Below are 25,195 nucleotides of genomic sequence, written 5' to 3' on the forward strand. Positions count from 1 at the left end.
GTTAGGTTAGGTTAGGTTGGGTTGGGTTGGGTTAGGTTAGGTTAGGTTAGGTTAGGTTGGGTTGGGTTGGGTTAGGTTAGGTTAGGTTAGGTTAGCTTAGGTTAAGTTAGGTTAGGTTAGGTTAGGTTGGGTTGGGTTGGGTTGGGTTAGGTTAGGTTAGGTTAGGTTGTGTTAGGTTAGGTTAGGTTAGGTAAGCTTAGGTTAGGTTAGGTTACCATTACTATTACAAGTCGGGAACTGCAATATCTGTTGTGAAAGCGCATGAACCCGTCGTAATGTTGTAGAGAGCATTGTAAAGTAGCGAGTAAAACATTTTCTAACGATAGAAGTGCGAAGGTTATGTTAGGTTGGGTTATGTTAGTTTAGGCTAGGTAGCGTCGTGAAACCACCAAAAAGGACGTCATTTAACGAGATAGTGTTGTTTTATTGCATGTACGAAACTGCAATAGGTGAAATGCTGTGAAAGCACACAAAACGGCATGAACAAGCCAAATACTGGGTGTTGTACCGTTACAAGTGCGAAACTGCTATATTGTGATATTCGCGTTAAAGCGCATGCAAGCATCGTGAAACCATAAAGAACGATGTCATTTAGCGAGATACAGCGTTCTGTACTGTAATAAGTTGGTGAAAAACTGTGAGGTCATGCAAATATCCTAAATGTGAACGAAAATGTGTAACAGAGCGTTTTCAGATACAAGTGCGAATGTTAGGTTAGGTGAAGTTATGAACTGTCGTAAAACCGCATTAAACAATGTCACTTAGTGAGATGCAGTGTTTTTCACCATTACAAGTCGGGAACTGGGATATCTAATGTGAAAGCGCATGAAACCGTCGTAATGTTGTAGAGAGCATTGTAAAGTAGCGAGTAAAACGTTTTTTAACGATAGAAGTGCGAAGGTTATGTTAGGTTGAGTTATGTTAGTTTAAGCTAGGTAGCGTCGTGAAACCACCAAGAACGACGTCATCTAAAGAGATAGTGTTGTTTTATTGCGAGTATGAAACTGCGATAGGTGAAATGTTGTGAAAGCACACAAAACGGCATGAACAAGCCAGATAGTGCGTGTTGTACCCTTACAAGTGCGACACTGCTATGTTGTGATATTCTCGTTAAAGCGCATGCAAGCATCGTGAAACCTTAAAGAACGATGTCATTTAGCGAGATACAGCGTTCTGTACTGTAATAAGTTGGTGAAAAACTGTGAGGTCATGCAAATATCGTAATTGTGAACGAAACAGTGTAATAGAGCATTTTGAGATACAAGTGCGAATGTTAGGTTAGGTTAAGATATGAACCGTCGTAAAACAGCATTAAACAATGTCACTTAGTGGGATGCAGTGTTTTTCACCATTACAAGTCGGGAATTGCGATATCTAATGTGAAAGCGCTTGAAACCGTCGCAATGTTGTAGAAAGCAATGTAAAGTAGCGAGTAAAACGTTTTCCAACAATAGAAGTGCGAAGGTTATGTTAGGTTGAGTTAGTTTAAGCTAGGTAGCGTCGTGAAACCATAAAAACGACGTCATCTAACGAGATAGTGTTGTTTTATTGTGACTACGAAACTGCGATAGGTGAAATGTTGTGAAAGCCCACAAAACGGCATGAACAAGCCAGATACTGCGTGTTGTACCGTTACAAGTGTGAAACTGCTATATTGTGATATTCTCCTTAAAGCGCATGCAAGTGTCGTGAAACCTTAAAGAACGATATCAATTAACAAGATACGGCGTTGTGTACTGTAATAAGTTAGTGAAAACTGTGAGGTTATGCAAATATCGTAATTGTGAACGAAACAGTGTAATAGAGCGTTTTTAGATACAAGTGCGAATGTTAGGTTAGGTTAAAGTATGAACCGTCGTAAAACCGCATTAAACAATGTCACTTAGTGAAATGCAGTGTTTTTCACCATTACAAGTCGGGAACTGCGATATCTAATGTGAAAGCGCATGAAACCGTCGTACTGTTGTAGAGAGCATTGTAAAGTAGCGAGTAAAACGTTTTTTAACGATAGAAGTGCGAAGGTTATGTTAGGTTGAGTTATGTTAGTTTAAGATAGGTAGCGTCGTGAAACCACCAAGAACGACATCATCTAAAGAGATAGTGTTCTTTTATTGCGAGTACGAAACTGCGATAGGTGAAATGTTGTGAAAGCACACAAAACGACATGAACAAGCCAGATACTGCGTGTTGTACCGTTACAAGTGCGAAACTGCTATGCTGTGATATTCTCGTTAAAGCGCATGCAAGCATGGTGAAACCTTAAAGAACGATGTCATTTAGCGAGATACAGCGTTCTGTACTGTAATAGGTTGGTGAAAAACTGTGAGGTCATGCAAATATCGTAATTGTGAACGAAACAGTGTAATAGAGCATTTTGAGATACAAGTGCGAATGTTAGGTTAGGTTAAGATATGAACCGTCGTAAAACCGCATTAAACAATGTCACTTAGTGAGATGCAGTGTTTTTCACCATTACAAGTCGGGAACTGCGATATCTAATGTGAAAGCGCTTGTAACCGTCGTTAGGTTAGGTTAGGTTGGGTTAGGTTAGGTTAGGTTAGGTTAGGTTGGGTTGGGTGGGGTTAGGTTGGGTTGGGTTGGGTTGGTTGGGTTAGGTTAGGTTGGGTTAGGTTAGGTTAGGTTAGGTTATATTAGGTTAGGTTAGGTTAGATTAGAATAGTTTAGGTTAGGTTAGGTTGGGTTGGGTTGGGTTAGGTTAGGTTGGGTTGGGTTGGGTTGGGTTAGGTTAGGTTAGGTTGGGTTAGGTTAGATAAGGTTAGGTTAGGTTGGGTTGGGTTGGGTTGGGTTAGGTTAGGTTAGGTTAGGTTAGGTTGGGTTGGGTTGGGTTAGGTTAGGTTAGGTTAGGTTAGCTTAGGTTAAGTTAGGTTAGGTTAGGTTAGGTTGGGTTGGGTTGGGTTTGGTTAGGTTAGGTTAGGTTAGGTTGTGTTAGGTTAGGTTAGGTTAGGTAAGCTTAGGTTAGGTTAGGTTAGGTTAAGTTAGGTTAGGTTAGATTGGGTTAGGTTAGGTTAGGTTAGGTTAAGATAAGAACCGTCGTAAAACAGCATTAAACAATGTCACTTAGTGGGATGCAGTGTTTTTCACCATTACAAGTCGGGAACTGCGATATCTAATGTGAAAGCGGTTGAAACCGTCGTAATGTTGTAGAAAGCAATGTAAAGTAGCGAGTAAAACGTTTTCTAACGATAGAAGTGCGAAGGTTATGTTAGGTTGAGTTAGTTTAAGCTAGGTAGCGTCGTGAAACCACCAAAAACGACGTCATCTAACGAGATAGTGTTGTTTTATTGCGACTATGAAACTGCGATAGGTGAAATATTGTGAAAGGACACAAAACGGCTTGAACTAGCCAGGTACTGCGTGTTGTACCGTTACAAGTGCGAAACTGCTATATTGTGATATTCTCGTTAAAGCGCATGCAAGCATCGTGAAACCTTAAAGAACGATGTCATTTAGCGAGATACAGCGTTCTGTACTGTAATAAGTTGGTGAAAAGCTGTGAGGTCATGCAAATATCCTAAATGTGAACGAAACAGTGTAATAGAGCGTTTTTATATACAAGTGCGATTGTTAGGTTAGGTTAAGATATGAACCGTCGTAAAACCGCAATAAACAATGTCACTTAATGAGATGCAGTGTTTTTCACTATTACAAGTCGGAAACTGCGATATCTAATGTGAAAGCGCATGAAACCGTCGTACTGTTGTAGAGAGCATTGTAAAGTAGCGAGTAAAACGTTTTTTAACGATAGAAGTGCGAAGGTTATGTTAGGTTGAGTTATGTTAGTTTAAGATAGGTAGCGTCGTGAAACCACCAAGAACGACATCATCTAAAGAGATAGTGTTCTTTTATTGCGAGTACGAAACTGCGATAGGTGAAATGTTGTGAAAGCACACAAAACGACATGAACAAGCCAGATACTGCGTGTTGTACCGTTACAAGTGCGAAACTGCTATGCTGTGATATTCTCGTTAAAGCGCATGCAAGCATGGTGAAACCTTAAAGAACGATGTCATTTAGCGAGATACAGCGTTCTGTACTGTAATAGGTTGGTGAAAAACTGTGAGGTCATGCAAATATCGTAATTGTGAACGAAACAGTGTAATAGAGCATTTTGAGATACAAGTGCGAATGTTAGGTTAGGTTAAGATATGAACCGTCGTAAAACCGCATTAAACAATGTCACTTAGTGAGATGAAGTGTTTTTCACCATTACAAGTCGGGAACTGCGATATCTAATGTGAAAGCGCTTGTAACCGTCGTTAGGTTAGGTTAGGTTGGGTTAGGTTAGGTTAGGTTAGGTTAGGTTGGGTTGGGTGGGGTTAGGTTGGGTTGGGTTGGGTTGGTTGGGTTAGGTTAGGTTGGGTTAGGTTAGGTTAGGTTAGGTTATGTTAGGTTAGGTTAGGTTAGATTAGAATAGTTTAGGTTAGGTTAGGTTGGGTTGGGTTGGGTTAGGTTAGGTTGGGTTGGGTTGGGTTGGGTTAGGTTAGGTTAGGTTGGGTTAGGTTAGGTTAGGTTAGGTTAGGTTGGGTTGGGTTGGGTTAGGTTAGGTTAGGTTAGGTTAGGTTGGGTTGGGTTGGGTTAGGTTAGGTTAGGTTAGGTTAGCTTAGGTTAAGTTAGGTTAGGTTAGGTTGGGTTGGGTTGGGTTGGGTAAGGTTAGGTTAGGTTAGGTTGTGTTAGGTTAGGTTAGGTTAGGTAAGCTTAGGTTAGGTTAGGTTACCATTACCATTACAAGTCGGGAACTGCAATATCTGTTGTGAAAGCGCATGAAACCGTCGTAATGTTGTAGAGAGCATTGTAAAGTAGCGAGTAAAACATTTTCTAACGATAGAAGTGCGAAGGTTATGTTAGGTTGGGTTATGTTAGTTTAGGCTAGGTAGCGTCGTGAAACCACCAAAAAGGACGTCATCTAACGAGATAGTGTTGTTTTATTGCATGTACGAAACTGCAATAGGTGAAATGCTGTGAAAGCACACAAAACGGCATGAACAAGCCAAATACTGGGTGTTGTACCGTTACAGGTGCGAAACTGCTATATTGTGATATTCGCGTTAAAGCGCATGCAAGCATCGTGAAACCATAAAGAACGATGTCATTTAGCGAGATACAGCGTTCTGTACTGTAATAAGTTGGTGAAAAACTGTGAGGTCATGCAAATATCCTAAATGTGAACGAAAATGTGTAACAGAGCGTTTTCAGATACAAGTGCGAATGTTAGGTTAGGTGAAGTTATGAACTGTCGTAAAACCGCATTAAACAATGTCACTTAGTGAGATGCAGTGTTTTTCACCATTACAAGTCGGGAACTGGGATATCTAATGTGAAAGCGCATGAAACCGTCGTAATGTTGTAGAGAGCATTGTAAAGTAGCGAGTAAAACGTTTTTTAACGATAGAAGTGCGAAGGTTATGTTAGGTTGAGTTATGTTAGTTTAAGCTAGGTAGCGTCGTGAAACCACCAAGAACGACGTCATCTAAAGAGATAGTGTTGTTTTATTGCGAGTATGAAACTGCGATAGGTGAAATGTTGTGAAAGCACACAAAACGGCATGAACAAGCCAGATAGTGCGTGTTGTACCCTTACAAGTGCGACACTGCTATGTTGTGATATTCTCGTTAAAGCGCATGCAAGCATCGTGAAACCTTAAAGAACGATGTCATTTAGCGAGATACAGCGTTCTGTACTGTAATAAGTTGGTGAAAAACTGTGAGGTCATGCAAATATCGTAATTGTGAACGAAACAGTGTAATAGAGCATTTTGAGATACAAGTGCGAATGTTAGGTTAGGTTAAGATATTAACCGTCGTAAAACAGCATTAAACAATGCCACTTAGTGGGATGCAGTGTTTTTCACCATTACAAGTCGGGAATTGCGATATCTAATGTGAAAGCGCTTGAAACCGTCGCAATGTTGTAGAAAGCAATGTAAAGTAGCGAGTAAAACGTTTTCCAACAATAGAAGTGCGAAGGTTATGTTAGGTTGAGTTAGTTTAAGCTAGGTAGCGTCGTGAAACCATAAAAACGACGTCATCTAACGAGATAGTGTTGTTTTATTGTGACTACGAAACTGCGATAGGTGAAATGTTGTGAAAGCCCACAAAACGGCATGAACAAGCCAGATACTGCGTGTTGTACCGTTACAAGTGTGAAACTGCTATATTGTGATATTCTCCTTAAAGCGCATGCAAGCGTCGTGAAACCTTAAAGAACGATATCAATTAACAAGATACGGCGTTGTGTACTGTAATAAGTTAGTGAAAATTGTGAGGTTATGCAAATATCGTAATTGTGAACGAAACAGTGTAATAGAGCGTTTTTAGATACAAGTGCGAATGTTAGGTTAGGTTAAAGTATGAACCGTCGTAAAACCGCATTAAACAATGTCACTTAGTGAAATGCAGTGTTTTTCACCATTACAAGTCGGGAACTGCGATATCTAATGTGAAAGCGCATGAAACCGTCGTACTGTTGTAGAGAGCATTGTAAAGTAGCGAGTAAAACGTTTTTTAACGATAGAAGTGCGAAGGTTATGTTAGGTTGAGTTATGTTAGTTTAAGATAGGTAGCGTCGTGAAACCACCAAGAACGACATCATCTAAAGAGATAGTGTTCTTTTATTGCGAGTACGAAACTGCGATAGGTGAAATGTTGTGAAAGCACACAAAACGACATGAACAAGCCAGATACTGCGTGTTGTACCGTTACAAGTGCGAAACTGCTATGCTGTGATATTCTCGTTAAAGCGCATGCAAGCATGGTGAAACCTTAAAGAACGATGTCATTTAGCGAGATACAGCGTTCTGTACTGTAATAGGTTGGTGAAAAACTGTGAGGTCATGCAAATATCGTAATTGTGAACGAAACAGTGTAATAGAGCATTTTGAGATACAAGTGCGAATGTTAGGTTAGGTTAAGATATGAACCGTCGTAAAACCGCATTAAACAATGTCACTTAGTGAGATGCAGTGTTTTTCACCATTACAAGTCGGGAACTGCGATATCTAATGTGAAAGCGCTTGTAACCGTCGTTAGGTTAGGTTAGGTTGGGTTAGGTTGGGTTGGGTGGGGTTAGGTTGGGTTGGGTTGGGTTGGTTGGGTTAGGTTAGGTTGGGTTAGGTTAGGTTAGGTTAGGTTATGTTAGGTTAGGTTAGGTTAGATTAGAATAGTTTAGGTTAGGTTAGGTTGGGTTGGGTTGGGTTAGGTTAGGTTGGGTTGGGTTGGGTTGGGTTAGGTTAGGTTAGGTTGGGTTAGGTTAGGTTAGGTTAGGTTAGGTTGGGTTGGGTTGGGTTGGGTTAGGTTAGGTTAGGTTAGGTTAGGTTGGGTTGGGTTGGGTTAGGTTAGGTTAGGTTAGGTTAGCTTAGGTTAAGTTAGGTTAGGTTAGGTTAGGTTGGGTTGGGTTGGGTTGGGTTAGGTTAGGTTAGGTTAGGTTGTGTTAGGTTAGGTTAGGTTAGGTAAGCTTAGGTTAGGTTAGGTTAGGTTAAGTTAGGTTAGGTTAGATTGGGTTAGGTTAGGTTAGGTTAGGTTAAGATAAGAACCGTCGTAAAACAGCATTAAACAATGTCACTTAGTGGGATGCAGTGTTTTTCACCATTACAAGTCGGGAACTGCGATATCTAATGTGAAAGCGGTTGAAACCGTCGTAATGTTGTAGAAAGCAATGTAAAGTAGCGAGTAAAACGTTTTCTAACGATAGAAGTGCGAAGGTTATGTTAGGTTGAGTTAGTTTAAGCTAGGTAGCGTCGTGAAACCACCAAAAACGACGTCATCTAACGAGATAGTGTTGTTTTATTGCGACTATGAAACTGCGATAGGTGAAATATTGTGAAAGGACACAAAACGGCTTGAACTAGCCAGGTAGTGCGTGTTGTACCGTTACAAGTGCGAAACTGCTATATTGTGATATTCTCGTTAAAGCGCATGCAAGCATCGTGAAACCTTAAAGAACGATGTCATTTAGCGAGATACAGCGTTCTGTACTGTAATAAGTTGGTGAAAAGCTGTGAGGTCATGCAAATATCCTAAATGTGAACGAAACAGTGTAATAGAGCGTTTTTATATACAAGTGCGATTGTTAGGTTAGGTTAACATATGAACCGTCGTAAAACCGCAATAAACAATGTCACTTAATGAGATGCAGTGTTTTTCACTATTACAAGTCGGAAACTGCGATATCTAATGTGAAAGCGCATGAAACCGTCGTACTGTTGTAGAGAGCATTGTAAAGTAGCGAGTAAAACGTTTTTTAACGATAGAAGTGCGAAGGTTATGTTAGGTTGAGTTATGTTAGTTTAAGATAGGTAGCGTCGTGAAACCACCAAGAACGACATCATCTAAAGAGATAGTGTTCTTTTATTGCGAGTACGAAACTGCGATAGGTGAAATGTTGTGAAAGCACACAAAACGACATGAACAAGCCAGATACTGCGTGTTGTACCGTTACAAGTGCGAAACTGCTATGCTGTGATATTCTTGTTAAAGCGCATGCAAGCATGGTGAAACCTTAAAGAACGATGTCATTTAGCGAGATACAGCGTTCTGTACTGTAATAGGTTGGTGAAAAACTGTGAGGTCATGCAAATATCGTAATTGTGAACGAAACAGTGTAATAGAGCATTTTGAGATACAAGTGCGAATGTTAGGTTAGGTTAAGATATGAACCGTCGTAAAACCGCATTAAACAATGTCACTTAGTGAGATGCAGTGTTTTTCACCATTACAAGTCGGGAACTGCGATATCTAATGTGAAAGCGCTTGTAACCGTCGTTAGGTTAGGTTAGGTTGGGTTAGGTTAGCTTAGGTTAGGTTAGGTTGGGTTGGGTGGGGTTAGGTTGGGTTGGGTTGGGTTGGTTGGGTTAGGTTAGGTTGGGTTAGGTTAGGTTAGGTTAGGTTATGTTAGGTTAGGTTAGGTTAGATTAGAATAGTTTAGGTTAGGTTAGGTTGGGTTGGGTTGGGTTAGGTTAGGTTGGGTTGGGTTGGGTTGGGTTAGGTTAGGTTAGGTTGGGTTAGGTTAGGTTAGGTTAGGTTAGGTTGGGTTGGGTTGGGTTAGGTTAGGTTAGGTTAGGTTAGGTTGGGTTGGGTTGGGTTAGGTTAGGTTAGGTTAGGTTAGCTTAGGTTAAGTTAGGTTAGGTTAGGTTAGGTTGGGTTGGGTGTGGTTGGGTTAGGATAGGTTAGGTTAGGTTGTGTTAGGTTAGGTTAGGTTAGGTAAGCTTAGGTTAGGTTAGGTTAGGTTAAGTTAGGTTAGGTTAGATTGGGTTAGGTTAGGTTAGGTTAGGTTAAGATAAGATTCGTCGTAAAACAGCATTAAACAATGTCACTTAGTGGGATGCAGTGTTTTTCACCATTACAAGTCGGGAACTGCGATATCTAATGTGAAAGCGGTTGAAACCGTCGTAATGTTGTAGAAAGCAATGTAAAGTAGCGAGTAAAACGTTTTCTAACGATAGAAGTGCGAAGGTTATGTTAGGTTGAGTTAGTTTAAGCTAGGTAGCGTCGTGAAACCACCAAAAACGACGTCATCTAACGAGATAGTGTTGTTTTATTGCGACTATGAAACTGCGATAGGTGAAATATTGTGAAAGGACACAAAACGGCTTGAACTAGCCAGGTACTGCGTGTTGTACCGTTACAAGTGCGAAACTGCTATATTGTGATATTCTCGTTAAAGCGCATGCAAGCATCGTGAAACCTTAAAGAACGATGTCATTTAGCGAGATACAGCGTTCTGTACTGTAATAAGTTGGTGAAAAGCTGTGAGGTCATGCAAATATCCTAAATGTGAACGAAACAGTGTAATAGAGCGTTTTTATATACAAGTGCGATTGTTAGGTTAGGTTAACATATGAACCGTCGTAAAACCGCAATAAACAATGTCACTTAATGAGATGCAGTGTTTTTCACTATTACAAGTCGGAAACTGCGATATCTAATGTGAAAGCGCATGAAACCGTCGTACTGTTGTAGAGAGCATTGTAAAGTAGCGAGTAAAACGTTTTTTAACGATAGAAGTGCGAAGGTTATGTTAGGTTGAGTTATGTTAGTTTAAGATAGGTAGCGTCGTGAAACCACCAAGAACGACATCATCTAAAGAGATAGTGTTCTTTTATTGCGAGTACGAAACTGCGATAGGTGAAATGTTGTGAAAGCACACAAAACGACATGAACAAGCCAGATACTGCGTGTTGTACCGTTACAAGTGCGAAACTGCTATGCTGTGATATTCTTGTTAAAGCGCATGCAAGCATGGTGAAACCTTAAAGAACGATGTCATTTAGCGAGATACAGCGTTCTGTACTGTAATAGGTTGGTGAAAAACTGTGAGGTCATGCAAATATCGTAATTGTGAACGAAACAGTGTAATAGAGCATTTTGAGATACAAGTGCGAATGTTAGGTTAGGTTAAGATATGAACCGTCGTAAAACCGCATTAAACAATGTCACTTAGTGAGATGCAGTGTTTTTCACCATTACAAGTCGGGAACTGCGATATCTAATGTGAAAGCGCTTGTAACCGTCGTTAGGTTAGGTTAGGTTGGGTTAGGTTAGCTTAGGTTAGGTTAGGTTGGGTTGGGTGGGGTTAGGTTGGGTTGGGTTGGGTTGGTTGGGTTAGGTTAGGTTGGGTTAGGTTAGGTTAGGTTAGGTTATGTTAGGTTAGGTTAGGTTAGATTAGAATAGTTTAGGTTAGGTTAGGTTGGGTTGGGTTGGGTTAGGTTAGGTTGGGTTGGGTTGGGTTGGGTTGGGTTAGGTTAGGTTAGGTTGGGTTAGGTTAGGTTAGGTTAGGTTAGGTTGGGTTGGGTTGGGTTAGGTTAGGTTAGGTTAGGTTAGGTTGGGTTGGGTTGGGTTAGGTTAGGTTAGGTTAGGTTAGCTTAGGTTAAGTTAGGTTAGGTTAGGTTAGGTTGGGTTGGGTGTGGTTGGGTTAGGATAGGTTAGGTTAGGTTGTGTTAGGTTAGGTTAGGTTAGGTAAGCTTAGGTTAGGTTAGGTTAGGTTAAGTTAGGTTAGGTTAGATTGGGTTAGGTTAGGTTAGGTTAGGTTAAGATAAGAACCGTCGTAAAACAGCATTAAACAATGTCACTTAGTGGGATGCAGTGTTTTTCACCATTACAAGTCGGGAACTGCGATATCTAATGTGAAAGCGGTTGAAACCGTCGTAATGTTGTAGAAAGCAATGTAAAGTAGCGAGTAAAACGTTTTCTAACGATAGAAGTGCGAAGGTTATGTTAGGTTGAGTTAGTTTAAGCTAGGTAGCGTCGTGAAACCACCAAAAACGACGTCATCTAACGAGATAGTGTTGTTTTATTGCGACTATGAAACTGCGATAGGTGAAATATTGTGAAAGGACACAAAACGGCTTGAACTAGCCAGGTACTGCGTGTTGTACCGTTACAAGTGCGAAACTGCTATATTGTGATATTCTCGTTAAAGCGCATGCAAGCATCGTGAAACCTTAAAGAACGATGTCATTTAGCGAGATACAGCGTTCTGTACTGTAATAAGTTGGTGAAAAACTGTGAGGTCATGCAAATATCCTAATTGTGAACGAAACAGTTTATTAGAGCGTTGTTAGATACAAGTGCGAATGTTAGGTTAGGTTAAGATATTAACCGTCGTAAAACCGCATTAAACAATGTCCCTCAGTGAGATGCAGTGTTTTTCACCATTACAAGTCGGGAACTGCGATATCTAATGTGAAAGCGCATGAAACCGTCGTAATGTTGTAGAGAGCATTGTAAGGTAGCGAGTAAAACGTTTTCTAACGATAGAAGTGCGAAGGTTGTGTTAGGTTGAGTTATGTTAGTTTAGGCTAGGTAGCGTCGTGAAACCACCAAAAAGGACGCCATCTAACGAGATAGTGTTGTTTTATTGCGAGTACGAAACTGCGATAAGTGAAATGTTGTGAAAGCACACAAAACGGCATGAACAAGCCAGATACTGCGTGTTGTACCGTTACAAGTGCGAAACTGCTATGTTGTGATATTCTCGTTGAAGCGCACGCAAGCATCGTGAAACCTTAAAGAACGATGTCATTTAGCGAGATACAACGTTCTGTACTGCAATAGGTTGGTGAAAAACTGTGAGGTTACGCAAATATCGTAATTGTGAACGAAACAGTGTAATAGAGCGTTTTTAGATACAATTGCGAATGTTAGGTTAGGTTAAGATATCAACCGTCGTAAAACCGCATTAAACAATGTCACTTAGTGAGATGCAGTGTTTTTCATCATTACAAGTGGAAAACTGCGATATCTTATGTTAAATCGGATGAAACCGTCGTAATGTTGTAGAAAGCATTGCAAGGGAGCGAGTAAAACGTTTTCTAACAATAGAAGTGCGAAGGTTATCTTAGGTTGAGTTAGTTTAAGATAGGTAACGTCGTGAAACCACCAAAAACGACGTCATCTAACGAGATAGTGTTGTTTTATTGCGACTACGAAACTGCGATAGGTGAAATGTTGTGAAAGCACACAAAATGGCATGAACAAGCCAAATACTGCGTGTTGTACCGTTACAAGTGCGAAACTGCTATATTGTGATATTCTCCTTAAAGCGCATGCAAGCATCGTGAAACCTTAAAGAACGGTGTCATTTAGCGAGATACAGCGTTCTGTACTGTAATAAGTTGGTGAAAAGCTGTGAGGTCATGCAAATATTCTAAATGTGAACGAAACAGTGTAATAGAGCGTTTTTATATACAAGTGCGATTGTTAGGTTAGGTTAAGATATGAACCGTCGTAAAACCGCATTAAACAATGTCACTTAATGAGATGCAGTGTTTTTCACTATTACAAGTCGGAAACTGCGATATCTAATGTTAAAGCGCATGAAACCGTCGTAATGTTGTAGAGAGCATTGTAAAGTAGCGAGTAAAACGTTTTTTAACGATAGAAGTGCGAAGGTTATGTTAGGTTGAGTTATGTTAGTTTAAGCTAGGTAGCGTCGTCAAACTACCAACAACGACGTCATCTAAAGAGATAGTGTTGTTTTATTGCGAGTACGAAACTGCGATAAGTGCAATGTTGTGAAAGCACACAAAACGGCATGAACAAGCCAGATACTGCGTGTTGTACCGTTACAAGTGCGAAACTGCTATGTTGTGATATTCTCGTTAAAGCGCATGCAAGCATCGTGAAACCTTAAAGAACGATGTCATTTAGCGAGATACAGCGTTCTGTACTGTAATAAGTTGGTGAAAAACTGTGAGGTCATGCAAATATCGTAATTGTGAACGAAACAGTGTAATATAGCGTTTTTAGATACAAGTGCGAATGTTAGGTTAGGTTAAGACATTAACCGTCGTTAAACCGCATTAAACAATGTCACTTAGTGAGATGCAGTGTTTTTCACCATTACAAGTCGGGAAATGCCATATCAAATTCGAAAGCGCATGAAACCGTCGTAAGTTCGTAGAGAGCATTGTAAAGAAGCGAGTAAAACGTTTTCTAACGATAGAAGTGCGAAGGATATGTTAGGTTGAGTTATGTTAGTTTAAGCTATGTAGCGTCATGAAACCACAAAAAAGGACGTCATCTAACGAGATAGTGTTGTTCTATTGCATGTACGAAACTGCTATAGGTGAAATGTTGTGAAAGCACACAAAACGGCATGAACAAGCCAAATACTGGGTGTTGTACCGTTACAAGTGCGAAACTGCTATATTATGATATTCTCGTTAAAGCGCATGCAAGCATCGTGAAACCATAAAGAACGATGTCATTTAGCGAGATACAGCGTTCTGTACTGTAATACGTTGGTTAAAAACTGTGAGGTCATGCAAATATCCTAAATGTGAACGAAAATGTTTAATAGAGCGTTTTTAGATACAAGTGCGAATGTTAGGTTAGGTTAGGTTATGAAGCGTCTTAAAACCGCATTAAACAATGTCACTTAGTGAGATGCAGTGTTTTTCACCATTACAAGTCGGGAACTTCGATATGTAATGTGAAAGCGCTTGCAACCGTCGTTAGGTTAGGTTAGGTTGGGTTGGGTTAGGTTAGGTTAGGTTAGGTTAGGTTAGGTTGGGTTGGGTTGGGTTGGGTTAGGTTGGGTTGGGTTGGGTTAGGTTAGGTTGGGTTAGGTTAGGTTAGGTTACGTTAGGTTAGGTTAGATTAGAATAGGTTAGGTTAGGTTAGGTTGGGTTGGGTTGGGTTAGGTTAGGTTGGGTTGGGTTGGGTTGGGTTAGGTTAGGTTAGGTTAGGTTGGGTTAGGTTAGGTTAGGTTAGGTTGGGTTGGGTTGGGTTAGGCTAGGTTAGGTTAGGTTGGGTTGGGTTGGGTTAGGTTAGGTTAGGTTAGGTTAGCTTAGGTTAAGTCAGGTTAGGTTAGGTTAGGTTAGGTTGGGTTGGGTTGGGTTAGGTTAGGTTAGGTTAGGTTGTGTTAGGTTAGGTTAGGTTAGGTAAGGTTAGGTTAGGTTAGGTTAGGTTAAGTTAGGTTAGGTTAGATTAGGTTAGGTTAGGTTAGGTTAGGTTAAGATAAGAACCGTCGTAAAACAGCATTAAACAATGTCACTTAGTGGAATGCAGTGTTTTTAACCATTACAAGTCGGGAACTGCGATATCTAATGTGAAAGCGGTTGAAACCGTCGTAATGTGTTAGAAAGCAATGTAAAGTAGCGAGTAAAACGTTTTCTAACGATAGAAGTGCGAAGGCTATGTTAGGTTGAGTTAGTTTAAGCTAGGTAGCGTCGTGAAACCACCAAAACGACGTCATCTAACGAGATAGTGTTGTTTTATTGCCACTATGAAACTGCGATAGGTGAAATATTGTGAAAGGACACAAAACGGCTTGAACTAGCCAGGTACTGCGTGTTGTACCGTTACAAGTGCGAAACTGCTATATTGTGATATTCTCGTTAAAGCGCATGCAAGCATCGTGAAACCTTAAAGAACGATGTCATTTAGCGAGATACAGCGTTCTGTACTGTAATAAGTTGGTGAAAAACTGTGAGGTCATGCAAATATCCTAATTGTGAACGAAACAGTTTATTAGAGCGTTGTTAGATACAAGTGCGAAGGTTAGGTTAGGTTAAGATATTAACCGTCGTAAAACCGCATTAAACAATGTCCCTCAGTGAGATGCAGTGTTTTTCACCATTACAAGTCGGGAACTGCGTGATCTAATGTGAAAGCGCATGAAACCGTCGTAATGTTGTAGAGAGCATTGTAAGGTAGCGAGTAAAACGTTTTCTAACGATAGAAGTGCGAAGGTTATGTTCGGTTGAGTTATGTTAGTTTAGGCTAGGTAGCGTCGTGAAACCACCAAAAAGGACGTCATCTAACGAGATAGTGTTGTTTTATTGTATGTAGGAAATTGCAATAGGTGAAATGTTGTGAAAGCACACAAAACGGCATGAACAAGCCAGATACTGCGTGTTGTACCGTTACAAGTGTGAAACTGGTATATTGTGATATTCTCGTTGAAGCGCACGCAAGCATCGTGAAACCTTAAAGAACGATGTCATTTAGCGAGATACAGCGTTCTGTACTGCAATAGGTTGGTGAAAAACTGTGAGGTTATGCAAATATCGTAATTGTGAACGAAACAGTGTAATAGAGCGTTTTTAGATACAATTGCGAATGTTAGGTTAGCTTAAGATATCAACCGTCGTAAAACCGCATTAAACATTGTCACTTAGTGAGATGCAGTGTTTTTCATCATTACAAGTGGAAAACTGCGATATCTTATGTTAAATCGGATGAAACCGTCGTAATGTTGTAGAAAGCATTGTAAAGGAGCGAGTAAAACGTTTTCTAACAATAGAAGTGCGAAGGTTATCTTAGGTTGAGTTAGTTTAAGCTAGGTAGCGTCGTGAAACCACCAAAAACGACGTCATCTAACGAGATAGTGTTGTTTTATTGCGACTACGAAACTGCGATAGGTGAAATGTTGTGAAAGCACACAAAATGGCATAACAAGCCAAATACTGCGTGTTGTACCGTTACAAGTGCGAAACTGCTATATTGTGATATTCTCCTTAAAGCGCATGCAAGCATCGTGAAACCTTAAAGAACGGTGTCATTTAGCGAGATACAGCGTTCTGTACTGTAATAAGTTGGTGAAAAACTGTGAGGTCATGCAAATATCCTAAATGTGAACGAAACAGTGTAATAGAGCGTTTTTATATACAAGTGCGATTGTTAGGTTAGGTTAAGATATGAACCGTCGTAAAACCGCATTAAACAATGTCACTTAGTGAGATGCAGTGTTTTTCACTATTACAAGTCGGAAACTGCGATATCTAATGTGAAAGCGCATGAAACCGTCGTAATGTTGTAGAGAGCATTGTAAAGTAGCGAGTAAAACGTTTTTTAACGATAGAAGTGCGAAGGTTATGTTAGGTTGAGTTATGTTAGTTTAAGCTAGGTAGCGTCGTCAAACTACCAACAACGACGTCATCTAAAGAGATAGTGTTGTTTTATTGCGAGTACAAAACTGCGATAAGTGAAATGTTGTGAAAGCACACAAAACGGCATGAACAAGCCAGATACTGCGTGTTGTACCGTTACAAGTGCGAAACTGCTATGTTGTGATATTCTCGTTAAAGCGCATGCAAGCATCGTGAAACCTTAAAGAACGATGTCATTTAGCGAGATACAGCGTTCTGTACTGTAATAAGTTGGTGAAAAACTGTGAGGTCATGCAAATATCGTAATTGTGAACGAAACAGTGTAATATAGCGTTTTTAGATACAAGTGCGAATGTTAGGTTAGGTTAAGACATTAACCGTCGTAAAACCGCATTAAACAATGTCACTTAGTGAGATGCAGTGTTTTTCACCATTACAAGTCGGGAAATGCCATATCAAATTCGAAAGCGCATGAAACCGTCGTAAGTTCGTAGAGAGCATTGTAAAGAAGCGAGTAAAACGTTTTCTAACGATAGAAGTGCGAAGGATATGTTAGGTTGAGTTATGTTAGTTTAAGCTATGTAGCGTCATGAAACCACAAAAAAGGACGTCATCTAACGAGATAGTGTTGTTCTATTGCATGTACGAAACTGCTATAGGTGAAATGTTGTGAAAGCACACAAAACGGCATGAACAAGCCAAATACTGGGTGTTGTACCGTTACAAGTGCGAAACTGCTATATTATGATATTCTCGTTAAAGCGCATGCAAGCATCGTGAAACCATAAAGAACGATGTCATTTAGCGAGATACAGCGTTCTGTACTGTAATACGTTGGTTAAAAACTGTGAGGTCATGCAAATATCCTAAATGTGAACGAAAATGTTTAATAGAGCGTTTTTAGATACAAGTGCGAATGTTAGGTTAGGTTAGGTTATGAAGCGTCTTAAAACCGCATTAAACAATGTCACTTAGTGAGATGCAGTGTTTTTCACCATTACAAGTCGGGAACTTCGATATGTAATGTGAAAGCGCTTGCAACCGTCGTTAGGTTAGGTTAGGTTGGGTTGGGTTAGGTTAGGTTAGGTTAGGTTAGGTTAGGTTGGGTTGGGTTGGGTTGGGTTAGGTTGGGTTGGGTTGGGTTAGGTTAGGTTGGGTTAGGTTAGGTTAGGTTACGTTAGGTTAGGTTAGATTAGAATAGGTTAGGTTAGGTTAGGTTGGGTTGGGTTGGGTTAGGTTAGGTTGGGTTGGGTTGGGTTGGGTTAGGTTAGGTTAGGTTAGGTTGGGTTAGGTTAGGTTAGGTTAGGTTGGGTTGGGTTGGGTTAGGCTAGGTTAGGTTAGGTTGGGTTGGGTTGGGTTAGGTTAGGTTAGGTTAGGTTAGCTTAGGTTAAGTCAGGTTAGGTTAGGTTAGGTTAGGTTGGGTTGGGTTGGGTTAGGTTAGGTTAGGTTAGGTTGTGTTAGGTTAGGTTAGGTTAGGTAAGGTTAGGTTAGGTTAGGTTAGGTTAAGTTAGGTTAGGTTAGATTAGGTTAGGTTAGGTTAGGTTAGGTTAAGATAAGAACCGTCGTAAAACAGCATTAAACAATGTCACTTAGTGGAATGCAGTGTTTTTAACCATTACAAGTCGGGAACTGCGATATCTAATGTGAAAGCGGTTGAAACCGTCGTAATGTGTTAGAAAGCAATGTAAAGTAGCGAGTAAAACGTTTTCTAACGATAGAAGTGCGAAGGCTATGTTAGGTTGAGTTAGTTTAAGCTAGGTAGCGTCGTGAAACCACCAAAACGACGTCATCTAACGAGATAGTGTTGTTTTATTGCCACTATGAAACTGCGATAGGTGAAATATTGTGAAAGGACACAAAACGGCTTGAACTAGCCAGGTACTGCGTGTTGTACCGTTACAAGTGCGAAACTGCTATATTGTGATATTCTCGTTAAAGCGCATGCAAGCATCGTGAAACCTTAAAGAACGATGTCATTTAGCGAGATACAGCGTTCTGTACTGTAATAAGTTGGTGAAAAACTGTGAGGTCATGCAAATATCCTAATTGTGAACGAAACAGTTTATTAGAGCGTTGTTAGATACAAGTGCGAAGGTTAGGTTAGGTTAAGATATTAACCGTCGTAAAACCGCATTAAACAATGTCCCTCAGTGAGATGCAGTGTTTTTCACCATTACAAGTCGGGAACTGCGATATCTAATGTGAAAGCGCATGAAACCGTCGTAATGTTGTAGAGAGCATTGTAAGGTAGCGAGTAAAACGTTTTCTAACGATAGAAGTGCGAAGGTTATGTTAGGTTGAGTTATGTTAGTTTAGGCTAGGTAGCGTCGTGAAACCACCAAAAAGGACGTCATCTAACGAGATAGTGTTGTTTTATTGCATGTAGGAAATTGCAATAGGTGAAATGTTGTGAAAGCACACAAAACGGCATGAACAAGCCAGATACTGCGTGTTGTACCGTTACAAGTGTGAAACTGGTATATTGTGATATTCTCGTTGAAGCGCACGCAAGCATCGTGAAACCTTAAAGAACGATGTCATTTAGCGAGATACAGCGTTCTGTACTGCAATAGGTTGGTGAAAAACTGTGAGGTTATGCAAATATCGTAATTGTGAACGAAACAGTGTAATAGAGCGTTTTTAGATACAATTGCGAATGTTAGGTTAGGTTAAGATATCAACCGTCGTAAAACCGCATTAAACAATGTCACTTAGTGAGATGCAGTGTTTTTCATCATTACAAGTGGAAAACTGCGATATCCTATGTTAAATCGGATGAAACCGTCGTAATGTTGTAGAAAGCATTGTAAAGGAGCGAGTAAAACGTTTTCTAACAATAGAAGTGCGAAGGTTATCTTAGGTTGAGTTAGTTTAAGCTAGGTAGCGTCGTGAAATCACCAAAAACGACGTCATCTAACGAGATAGTGTTGTTTTATTGCGACTACGAAACTGCGATAGGTGAAATGTTGTGAAAGCACACAAAATGGCATGAACAAGCCAAATACTGCGTGTTGTACCGTTACAAGTGCGAAACTGCTATATTGTGATATTCTCCTTAAAGCGCATGCAAGCATCGTGAAACCTTAAAGAACGGTGTCATTTAGCGAGATACAGCGTTCTGTACTGTAATAAGTTGGTGAAAAACTGTGAGGTCATGCAAATATCCTAAATGTGAACGAAACAGTGTAATAGAGCGTTTTTATATACAAGTGCGATTGTTAGGTTAGGTTAAGATATGAACCGTCGTAAAACCGCATTAAACAATGTCACTTAGTGAGATGCAGTGTTTTTCACTATTACAAGTCGGAAACTGCGATATCTAATGTGAAAGCGCATGAAACCGTCGTAATGTTGTAGAGAGCATTGTAAAGTAGCGAGTAAAACGTTTTTTAACGATAGAAGTGCGAAGGTTATGTTAGGTTGAGTTATGTTAGTTTAAGCTAGGTAGCGTCGTCAAACTACCAACAACGACGTCATGTAAAGAGATAGTGTTGTTTTATTGCGAGTACGAAACTGCGATAAGTGAAATGTTGTGAAAGCACACAAAACGGCATGAACAAGCCAGATACTGCGTGTTGTACCGTTACAAGTGCGAAACTGCTATGTTGTGATATTCTCGTTAAAGCGCATGCAAGCATCGTGAAACCTTAAAGAACGATGTCATTTAGCGAGATACAGCGTTCTGTACTGTAATAAGTTGGTGAAAAACTGTGAGGTCATGCAAATATCGTAATTGTGAACGAAACAGTGTAATATAGCGTTTTTAGATACAAGTGCGAATGTTAGGTTAGGTTAAGACATTAACCGTCGTAAAACCGCATTAAACAATGTCACTTAGTGAGATGCAGTGTTTTTCACCATTACAAGTCGGGAAATGCCATATCAAATTCGAAAGCGCATGAAACCGTCGTACGTTTGTAGAGAGCATTGTAAAGAAGCGAGTAAAACGTTTTCTAACGATAGAAGTGCGAAGGTTATGTTAGGTTGAGTTATGTTAGTTTAAGCTAGGTAGCGTCATGAAACCACCAAGAACGACGTCATCTAAAGAGATAGTGTTGTTTTATTGCGAGTACGAAACTGCGATAGGTGAAGTGTTGTGAAAGCACACAAAATGGCATGAACAAGCCAAATACTGGGTTTTGTACCGTTACAAGTGCGAAACTGCTATATTGTGATATTCTCGTTAAAGCGCATGCAAGCATCGTGAAACCATAAAGAACGATGTCATTTAGCGAGATACAGCGTTCTGTCTGTAATACGTTGGTTAAAAACTGTGAGGTCATGCAAATATCCTAAATGTGAACGAAAATGTTTAATAGAGCGTTTTTAGATACAAGTGCGAATGTTAGGTTAGGTTAGGTTATGAAGCGTCTTAAAACCGCATTAAACAATGTCACTTAGTGAGATGCAGTGTTTTTCACCATTACAAGTCGGGAACTGCGATATCTAATGTGAAAGCGCTTGCAACCGTCGTTAGGTTAGGTTAGGTTAGATTAGGTTAGGTTGGGTTAGGTTAGGTTAGGTTAGGTTAGGTTGGGTTGGGTTGGGTTGGGTTAGGTTGGGTTGGGTTGGGTTGGGATAGGGTAGGTTGGGTTAGGTTAGGTTAGGTTAGGTTACCTTAGGTTAGGTGAGATTAGGTTAGGTTAGGTTAGGTTAGGTTGGGTTGGGTTGGGTTAGGTTAGGTTGGGTTGGGTTGGGTTGGGTTGGGTTAGGGTAGGTTAGGTTAGGTTGGGTTGGGTAATGTTAGGTTATGTTAGGTTAGGTTAGGTTGGGTTAGGTTAGGTAGGTTAGGTTAGGCTGGTTAGGTTAGGTTAGGTTGGGTTGGGTTGGGTTGGGTTAGGTTAGGTTAGGTTAGGTTGGGTTGGGTTAGGTGAGGTTAGGTAAGGTTAGGTTAGGTTAGGTTAGGTTAAGTTGGGTTAGGTTAGATTAGGTTAGGTTAGGTTAGGTTAGGTCAAGATATGAACCGTCGTAAAACAGCATTAAACAATGTCACTTAGTGGGATGCAGTGTTTTTCACCATTACAAGTCGGGAAGTGCGATATCTAATGTGAAAGCGCTTGAAACCGCCGCAATGTTGTAGAAAGCAATGTAAAGTAGCGAGTAAAACGTTTTCCAACAATAGAAGTGCGAAGGTTATGTTAGGTTGAGTTAGTTTAAGCTAGGTAGCGTCGTGAAACCATAAAAATGACGTCATCTAACGAGATAGTGTTGTTTTATTGTGACTACGAAACTGCGATTGGTGAAATATTGTGAAAGGACACAAAACGGCTTGAACTAGCCAGGTACTGCGTGTTGCACCGTTACAAGTGCGAAACTGCTATATTGTGATATTCTCCTTAAAGCGCATGCAAGCACCGTGAAACCTTAAAGAACGATATCATTTAACAAGATACGGCGTTCTGTACTGTAATAAGTTGGTGAAAAACTGTGAGGTCATGCAAATATCGTAATTGTGAACGAAACAGTGTAATAGAGCATTTTGAGATACAAGTGCGAATGTTAGGTTAGGTTAAGACATTAACCGTCGTAAAACCGCATTAAACAATGTCACTTAGTGAGATGCAGTGTTTTTCACCATTACAAGTCGGGAAATGCCATATCAAATTCGAAAGCGCATGAAACCGTCGTACGTTTGTAGAGAGCATTGTAAAGAAGCGAGTAAAACGTTTTCTAACGATAGAAGTGCGAAGGTTATGTTAGGTTGAGTTATGTTAGTTTAAGCTAGGTAGCGTCATGAAACCACCAAGAACGACGTCATCTAAAGAGATAGTGTTGTTTTATTGCGAGTACGAAACTGCGATAGGTGAAGTGTTGTGAAAGCACACAAAATGGCATGAACAAGCCAAATACTGGGTTTTGTACCGTTACAAGTGCGAAACTGCTATATTGTGATATTCTCGTTAAAGCGCATGCAAGCGTCGTGAAACCTTAAAGAACGATATCAATTAACAAGATACGGCGTTATGTACTGTAATAAGTTGGTGAAAAACTGTGAGGTTATGCAAATATCGTAATTGTGAACGAAACAGTGTAATAGAGCGTTTTTAGATACAAGTGCGAATGTTAGGTAAGGTTAAATTATGAACCGTCGTAAAACCGCATTAAACAATGTCACTTAGTGAGATGCAGTGTTTTTCACCATTACAAGTCGGGAACTGCGATATCTAATGTGAAAGCGCTTGCAACCGTCGTTAGGTTAGGTTAGGTTAGATTAGGTTAGGTTGGGTTAGGTTAGGTTAGGTTAGGTTAGGTTGGGTTGGGTTGGGTTGGGTTAGGTTGGGTTGGGTTGGGTTGGGATAGGGTAGGTTGGGTTAGGTTAGGTTAGGTTAGGTTACCTTAGGTTAGGTGAGATTAGGTTAGGTTAGGTTAGGTTAGGTTGGGTTGGGTTGGGTTAGGTTAGGTTGGGTTGGGTTGGGTTGGGTTGGGTTAGGGTAGGTTAGGTTAGGTTGGGTTGGGTTATGTTAGGTTATGTTAGGTTAGGTTAGGTTGGGTTAGGTTAGGTAGGTTAGGTTAGGCTGGTTAGGTTAGGTTAGGTTGGGTTGGGTTGGGTTGGGTTAGGTTAGGTTAGGTTAGGTTGGGTTGGGTTAGGTGAGGTTAGGTAAGGTTAGGTTAGGTTAGGTTAGGTTAGGTTAAGTTGGGTTAGGTTAGATTAGGTTAGGTTAGGTTAGGTTAGGTCAAGATATGAACCGTCGTAAAACAGCATTAAACAATGTCACTTAGTGGGATGCAGTGTTTTTCACCATTACAAGTCGGGAAGTGCGATATCTAATGTGAAAGCGCTTGAAACCGCCGCAATGTTGTAGAAAGCAATGTAAAGTAGCGAGTAAAACGTTTTCCAACAATAGAAGTGCGAAGGTTATGTTAGGTTGAGTTAGTTTAAGCTAGGTAGCGTCGTGAAACCATAAAAATGACGTCATCTAACGAGATAGTGTTGTTTTATTGTGACTACGAAACTGCGATTGGTGAAATATTGTGAAAGGACACAAAACGGCTTGAACTAGCCAGGTACTGCGTGTTGCACCGTTACAAGTGCGAAACTGCTATATTGTGATATTCTCCTTAAAGCGCATGCAAGCACCGTGAAACCTTAAAGAACGATATCATTTAACAAGATACGGCGTTCTGTACTGTAATAAGTTGGTGAAAAACTGTGAGGTCATGCAAATATCGTAATTGTGAACGAAACAGTGTAATAGAGCATTTTGAGATACAAGTGCGAATGTTAGGTTAGGTTAAGATATGAACCGTCGTAAAACCGCAATAAACAATGTCACTTAGTGAGATGCAGTGTTTTTCACCATTACAAGTCGGGAACTGCAATATCTATTGTGAAAGCGCATGAAACCGTCGTAATGTTGTAGAGAGCATTGTAAAATAGCGAGTAAACCATTTTCTAACGATAGAAGTGCGAAGGTTATGTTAGGTTGGGTTATGTTAGTTTAGGCTAGGTAGCGTCGTGAAACCACCAAAAAGGACGTCATCTAACGAGATAGTGTTGTTTTATTGCATGTACGAAATTGCAATAGATGAAATGTTGTGAAAGCCCACAAAACGGCATGAACAAGCCAGATACTGCGTGTTGTACCGTTACAAGTGTGAAACTGCTATATTGTGATATTCTCCTTAAAGCGCATGCAAGCGTCGTGAAACCTTAAAGAACGATATCAATTAACAAGATACGGCGTTATGTACTGTAATAAGTTGGTGAAAAACTGTGAGGTTATGCAAATATCGTAATTGTGAACGAAACAGTGTAATAGAGCGTTTTTAGATACAAGTGCGAATGTTAGGTAAGGTTAAATTATGAACCGTCGTAAAACCGCATTAAACAATGTCACTTAGTGAGATGCAGTGTTTTTCACCATTACAAGTCGGGAACTGTGATATCAAATGTGAAAGCGCATGAAACCGTCGTATTGTTGTAGAGAGCATTGTAAAGTAGCGAGTAAAACGTTTTTTACCGATAGAAGTGCGAAGGTTATGTTAGGTTGAGTTATGTTAGTTTAAGCTAGGTAGCATCGTGAAACCACCAAGAACGACGTCATCTAAAGAGATAGTGTTGTTTTATTGCGAGTACGAAACTGCGATAGGTGAAATGTTGTGAAAGCACACAAAACGCCATGAACAAGCCAGATACTGCGTGTTGTACCGTTACAAGTGCGAAACTGCTATGTTGTGACATTCTCGTTAAAGCGCATGCAAGCATCGTGAAACCTTAAAGAACGATGTCGTTTAGCGAGATACAGCGTTCTGTACTGTAATAAGTTGGTGAAAAACTGTGAGGTCATGCAAATATCGTAATTGTGAACGAAACAGCGTAATTGTGAACGAAACAGTGTCCGGATGTTCTGATGCATGGCCCTTCAAGCGACACACTGCGCAGGCTCCTACCACGATTCAGCGGCGATCGTACTGACGGCCATGTGCAATCTTCGACGGGGCGGGAATCTGCTGCTGCTGATCGTGTGCAGGATTTTCCGCCTGTTGACGTGATTTCGATCAACCATCTGTACTGTTCACGGCATGGTACAGTGGCGGCGCTGGCAGCGAGGATGCCCAAGGATATAAGAGCGGCAATGTGGAACCATCACTTCAGTGGGTCCGGTGGCGGCATGGCGAACTGCCGTTTCAAGCACGTCTGTTTCATCTTGCAGATTGCCGTTATCGCCGGCTGTCCGGATGTTCTGATGCATGGCCCTTCAAGCGACACACTGCGCAGGCTCCTACCACGATTCAGCGGCGATCGTACTGACGGCCATGTGCAATCTTCGACGGGGCGGGAATCTGCTGCTGCTGATCGTGTGCAGGATTTTCCGCCTGTTGACGTGATTTCGATCAACCATCTGT

Source organism: Rhipicephalus microplus, unplaced genomic scaffold (assembly GCF_043290135.1).
Source record: "Rhipicephalus microplus isolate Deutch F79 unplaced genomic scaffold, USDA_Rmic scaffold_60, whole genome shotgun sequence".
Classification (NCBI taxonomy): Eukaryota; Metazoa; Arthropoda; class Arachnida; order Ixodida; family Ixodidae; genus Rhipicephalus; species Rhipicephalus microplus.